Consider the following 6,675-nt stretch of genomic DNA (forward strand, 5'->3'; position numbering starts at 1 on the left):
GAAAATAAAAAGTAGAGAACAAAAATAGAAGACAGAGAAGAAGTGACAGCTGGGAAAATGGAAATGATATTGAGAATGAAGAGTTACAGAATGCAAAGGGAGAAAAAACAATTGTAACCCAAAGGGGACAAGATACTTATTTCAAAGAAGAAATTGGTGCATAGATGGGGAAACAATGTAGAGAAGGCAGACTGACTTTTTAAAAATGCTTCTGTGAACACATTGTTCTGATATTATTTCTCCATATTTCATTGTTACCCAAGAGAGAAGTGCCTAAACAATAGCCAAAACAGTGGAGCGGCGCAAGTAGGATGGAGAGAGGGATTCAGATTAATGGATAGTGGATGTAGAATAACAAACAAATAAAGAAGTGTTTCACAGTTAAGAGTTTCTTTAAAGTACATTCCCAATTTCTCAAGCACTATAAATTCTTATGCATCGCGTTATTTTTCCATTTGTAGGTTTGGTGTGTGATGCATTTGATTAAAAATGAGGTTCGCTTCTGTACGTGGTAGGTTGCATGACAGGTTTCACACAGAAAAACATGTTACAGAAGTTATTATTAATGCTTTTCTGTGAACAACTTATCATAGCTTTTGAACACAAATTGTCCCCATTGTGTCCAGAGGCCCACACATTATTAGAAAAGATCATCCCCTCTGTTTTCTCCACAGATCATCCAATAGGGATAACAGATCTTATCAGATCATCTAAGTAGTGTAGTGTCACACCTTTGTGACGGGAAATTCAGAGTCAGCATTTGATATTCTTTAACACAGTGCGAACTCTCTTAGAGAAGCTTTCATGTCATTTCTTAGTACTTTCAAAGCTCTTCTTTGGATGTTGGCTCCTTTTTTTTGTTCTCTATCAAGATGATCCCATACTACTTCAGTAATACTGAGGTCAGTCCATGACTGATAGTGATCCATTGTGCGTTCTTACATCCAGGTATGATTTTACTGCATTTGTAGTGTGTTTGGCCATTGTCATATTGACAAATGAATCCATTGCTTTCCAGATGATATTTAATAGTGGTTTAAATGAGAGATGGACCAATCCGATATTACATATCGGTCCATACTGACCTAAATTACTGGATCGGATATCGGAGAAAAATAAAAAAGGAATCCGATCCATTAAATATCACAAAAGCACCTCACAACACTTGCGACATGGCGTAACCCAGCTCATAACCTTAGCACATCGGCGGAATATGCGTCACGTGATAGAGCGGCTGTGGCGTGCCAGACCTGTTGGCGGTCTGGTTGAGCATTTGGAGCCTCGCTACATGCTTCCAAACCGGCATTTCGTCTCAGAGAAAGCTATCCCAGAGAAGTAAAGCAAGTGTGTAAGTTCATCTCTGAATGTTTGTAAAGCATTGCCACGTTAGGCTTAGCCATATGGAGCGACTGCCTCTCATTCTCTCCCTCTCCTGTTGCTACTTCAATCATGAAATGGATCAATGATCAGCTGATCGGCTTTTCTGTCGTGACTCCCATCTCTCTTGTTTGTTTATCGCCCATTTTGCGCCAGAAAGAAGAAACCATCGGCTGAACAACAGCAGAATGTTTAAGCTTGATGCACTGTTGTTAGTATTTATTTAGTATTACTTTCTACAGGATCCTTTTCTATGTAGCTGACAGCTGGTAACTGTGCAGGGGCGGGTCTAGGAAAGTTTTTCCAGGGGGCCAGGTAGGGCATTAACAGGGAAAGGGGGGCACAAAGACATGCTTTTCTTTCTTATTCTCATGTCTAGCTTTTAATAAATAAATATCTGAATCTTACACAATTTTTCATCTGATGTAAAATGTATAGAAATCCATTATTGTATATAGGAACTATTAAGTCTAATATATACCTAGTAAGCTGTAGCACTTTTTCCTTTGGGAAGGTACCATGTGTGCAGTCTGCAATTCTTTTGAAGAAAGATGTTGAATCTAGTTAATTATTGTGGAAAAATTATTGATTTCTGTGCATTTTCTTTTACACGTGTATTAAATTAAAGTCGATTATGTCAATTAAGCATTATGAGGTGGAGGGTGGTTCCTTTTTTTTTTTTTTTTTTTTTTTGCTGGTAACCCTATTAGTCAGGTTGCTCAATATTTCCGCTAAGTACTCTTTAAAATACCAGAATAGGAAGGACGGTGTAGGTTTAAGTTTATTAGATTGATCAGTATTGCTGAACTATGAAATATTTTGGGTGCAGTGTATTTTTTGCATACAGGTATGACAGAATAGCTTTAGTTTTGTTTAGTTGAGTATGAACTTATACTAAATGTAGCAAGATATTAAAAAAAAACTTTTATTGATTATAAAATACGCTATATCGGATTTATATCGGTATCAGCAGATATCCAAATTTATGATATCGGTATCAGACATAAAAAAGTGGTATTGTGCCATCTCTATTTTAAATCGGATGGTACATTTCTGCATTTATAATTCCAGTAATTCTTTGACAAGCTCCCCAACAATGCTGTCTGAAATGCATTGCTCCCCTAGACAATGACAGCCTCTGTGTTTACAGATGGCTGTAGACACTCCCTGTTGTACCTCTCTCCTGACCTCTTCTATCTATACTGGTGACGACTTGAACCAAGAACCTTTTTTTTTTTTTTGTGTAATTTGGCATGTCTCAGCCTTTCCTCCCTGTTTCCCTTTGCATCTCTTATGACACTTTAGCCAACAGTAGCTGGACATATTGAAGAGACAGATGCATGTCCGGTCACGGCAGATGGCCGCCCCTCCCTGAGCCTGGTTCTGTCTGAGGTTTCTTCCTGTTAAAAGGGAGGTTTTCCTTCCCACTGTCGCCAAAGTGCTTGCTCATAGGGGGTCATATGATTGTTGGGTTTTTCTCTGTATGCATTATTGCATTACAATATAAAGTGCCTTGAGGCGACTGTTGTTGTGATTTTGCGCTATGCAAATAAAGTTGAATTGAATTGAATTGAATGCATGTCTTGGATGCTGTTTAAAGTCTTTGTTTGACTTTTCATGTCCTATTGATAGCCTGGCATTTCTTCTTTTGAACTCTACTTGTCCAGTTTCCTCAAAATTTTTAGGGAAACACCAATCACAAGCCCAAGATAAGCAAATATTTGTCTCATTAGCTCTCTGGGAATCACCTTTTTAATGCAAAAAAGAAAAGAAAAGAAAGATACCATTTAATGCCTGCCAAACTGTTATTTTTTATGTTTGTTGTGACTTTAGCTAAAGAAATGGAAACAAGTTCTGTTTATGACAAGCTACTACTAACAAAGTGCCTAAAGATACAATTTGAAATTGATTCTTTGTTCATTTATCTATTATCTGTAGACACACTGGTGCTGTCATGGTCCTGGGTCGTTGACCCAGCGTTTTGTGTTTTGTGACTATTTCCCTCTGTTCTAGTTATTCTGTGTCCTCCCCCCTTGTGTCCGGTTCGGGTTCTAGATTTCCTGTTTTACTTTGTAGGTCTGTGTCTCGTTATGCCCATTAAGTTCCAGCTGTGTCCCCTCCTGTGTGCCATTTCCTCATTACCTGGTGTGTGTATTTATAGTTGGTGTCTGCCTGTGCTCCTCGTCGGGTCGTCTGCACTCATCCGTGTATTTCTGCGTATCTCTGCATTCATCTGCGTTCCATGGTGTCCTGTCTCTGCGTCCCTCTGCCCCGCACCCCCTTTGTACGGTCTCAGGTTTGCTATTTAGTTTCTCCCAGTTTAGGTTTCCGTTTGTAAAGTACTCATACCTCGTTGCCTGTTTTTGTCACCACCACCTTTGTAAATAAAACATCACTCGTATCATCAGTTTGCTGCATCTTGGGTCCTCCTTTTCCTCCACACCACACGGCTCCCTCCGCCAGCCGTGACAGTACGACCCGACCAAACATGGACCCAGCAGCATCCGCACCGTCCCAGGAGTTTCGGGAGGAAGTGATCGACAGCGTCTCCAGGTTGGTCAACCTGTGGCTGGAGCATGAGGAGGAAGAGCTTCACCACGCTGTAGAAGCTAGGCTACAGCAGCTGATGTCTGCTCACTGCTGGCTACTCGACTCTCTTCACCCGCTCGCACAGGACTTCATCCTTAACGAACTTCACCTCCACCCTCCAGCCGCTACCGCTTCCCAACCCAGCCCGGCGGTGAAGATTTTGCCCGGCCCGCCGGAGGTTTTGCCCGGCCCGCCGGAGGTTTTGCCCGGGAGGAAGCGACGATCGCGCCGTCGGCGCGTCGCCCCACAGCCGGAGGTTGGGACTTCGGAACTGCCGGCTGTGGTGAGTGGAAAAGACACTCCGTCTGTTTCGCCAGCTCGCATGACTGTTTATTCCGGGGCTGTGTTTGTTGAGCCAGCTGCCCAGCCGGTAGCTCGGTTAGCTGCCCTGCAGCCGCTACCTCAGTTAGCCACTCAATCTCCACCTCCATTACAGTCACAGCCAGACCTATTAGACACCTTGTTACAATCCGTGGCTCAGTCAATAGCTCAGTTGGCAAGAGACTCATCAGCGTTATTACCAGCTCAGCCACCATCTTCACCAGCTCCGCCTGTACTACAAGTCCAGTCCATCCAACCGGAAAAGCACTGTTTTTCACCTGTTCATGTCAAGCAGAGAGACACACCACATAACGCAGTAGTCAGTCCGCAACAGCTGGCCAGCCCAGAGACTGTGACGCACTCCAGGGCCTCCCCAGAGGCTGGGTCCCAGCCCCCGGCCGACTCTGGACCCCTGGAGGTTAAGAAGCCAGCTGAGGACTGCATCCGGCTGTCGCTGCCTGAGCTGAGTCGATGCTCTGTGCAGCTGCAGTCTGCTTTGTGTTTGCCAGAGGCCCGTGCGCCTGCTGGTTCTGATCTGTTCCTGCCAGAGGCCCGTGCGCCTGCTGGTTCTGACCCGTACCTGCCAGAGGCCCGTGCGCCTACTGGCTCTGTTCTGTGCCTGCCAGAGGCCCGTGCGCCTGCTGGTTCTGAACTGTGCCTGCCAGAGGCCCGTGCGCCTACTGGTTCTGACCTGTGTGTTCCAGGGGCCCCGGTGCCCACTGGTCCAGAGACTGTTTTCGCTGGGGGGCCCGAGGAGCCCGTCCAGCCTCCTGCTTCGCCTGCTGGGGGGCCCGAGGAGCCCGTCCAGCCTCCTGTCTCGCCTGCTGGGGGGCCCGAGGAGCCCGTCCAGCCCCAAGACCCATCATCGCCACCAGCTGCAGCCTCTGTGTCTCCATCCTCGCCAGCTGCGGCCTCTGTGTCTTCACCCACGCCGTCGCCTGGTCCAGCCACTACTTCACCCACGCCTGGCCCGGCTTCAGCTTCTGCTTCACCCACGCCTGGCCCGGCTTCAGCCTCTGCTTCTGCTTCATCCTCGCCTGGCCCGGCTTCTGCTTCACCCACGCCTGGTCCGGCCTCTGCTTCTGCTTCATCCTCGCCTGGTCCGGCTCCAGCCTTCGTGTCTTCAGCATCGCCTGGCCCGGCTCCAGCATCCTCGTCAGCATCGCCTGGTCCGGCTTCTGCTTCAGCATCCTCATCAGCTGCCTCGTCTGGTCCAGCCTCTGCTTCGGTCTCGTCTGGTGCTGCGACGGCCACGCCACCTTCGGGTCCCAAACTGCCGCCTCGACATCGGCGGTCATCTGCCAGGCCGCTGGTGGAGCGTCATCGTCAACATGGATGACCTCCTAGACGCCGCCGCTGCCTTCCGCGCGGTCGGCCTCCAGACTTGTGTCATCGCCGCCATTGCCGTCCGCACGGTCGGCCTCCAGACTTCTGTTATCGCCGCCGTTGCCGTCCGCACGGTCGGCCTCCAGACTTCTGTCATCGCCGCCGTTGCTGTCCGCACGGTCGGCCGCCTGAACGGTTTCCCTGTTGCCGCCGCTGCCGTGTGCACGGGCGGCCCCCTGAACTGCCTCCACTCCGCCACCGCTGCCTTCCGCTCGGTCGGCTTATGGATCTGCGTCGCCGACGTGGCCGGCCTCAGAAGATAAACTGTCCTGGACTTCTGAGCTGTGAGCCTCTGGGCCGGCCTCCTGAACTGTGTTTTGTCCTAGTACTCCAGCATGTGTGTTTTTGTTTTGGACAATTCCCTCGGTCCGCTGGAGCTTGTTTTGTTCGGTGTTGGTCCCTCCGTCCTGGGCCCCCGCCGCCCGCCCTGGGTTGGTCGTCTGTTTTTGTTTTGGGCTGTCTGGTGCCAGCCCTTGGAGGGGGGGTACTGTCATGGTCCTGGGTCGTTGACCCAGCGTTTTGTGTTTTGTGACTATTTCCCTCTGTTCTAGTTATTCTGTGTCCTCCCCCCTTGTGTCCGGTTCGGGTTCTAGATTTCCTGTTTTACTTTGTAGGTCTGTGTCTCGTTATGCCCATTAAGTTCCAGCTGTGTCCCCTCCTGTGTGCCATTTCCTCATTACCTGGTGTGTGTATTTATAGTTGGTGTCTGCCTGTGCTCCTCGTCGGGTCGTCTGCACTCATCCGTGTATTTCTGCGTATCTCTGCATTCATCTGCGTTCCATGGTGTCCTGTCTCTGCGTCCCTCTGCCCCGCACCCCCTTTGTACAGTCTCAGGTTTGCTATTTAGTTTCTCCCAGTTTAGGTTTCCGTTTGTAAAGTACTCATACCTCGTTGCCTGTTTTTGTCACCACCACCTTTGTAAATAAAACATCACTCGTATCATCAGTTTGCTGCATCTTGGGTCCTCCTTTTCCTCCACACCACACGGCTCCCTCCGCCAGC

The sequence above is a fragment of the Maylandia zebra genome, linkage group LG4 (genome assembly GCF_041146795.1).
Source record: "Maylandia zebra isolate NMK-2024a linkage group LG4, Mzebra_GT3a, whole genome shotgun sequence".
NCBI classification, from domain to species: domain Eukaryota; kingdom Metazoa; phylum Chordata; class Actinopteri; order Cichliformes; family Cichlidae; genus Maylandia; species Maylandia zebra.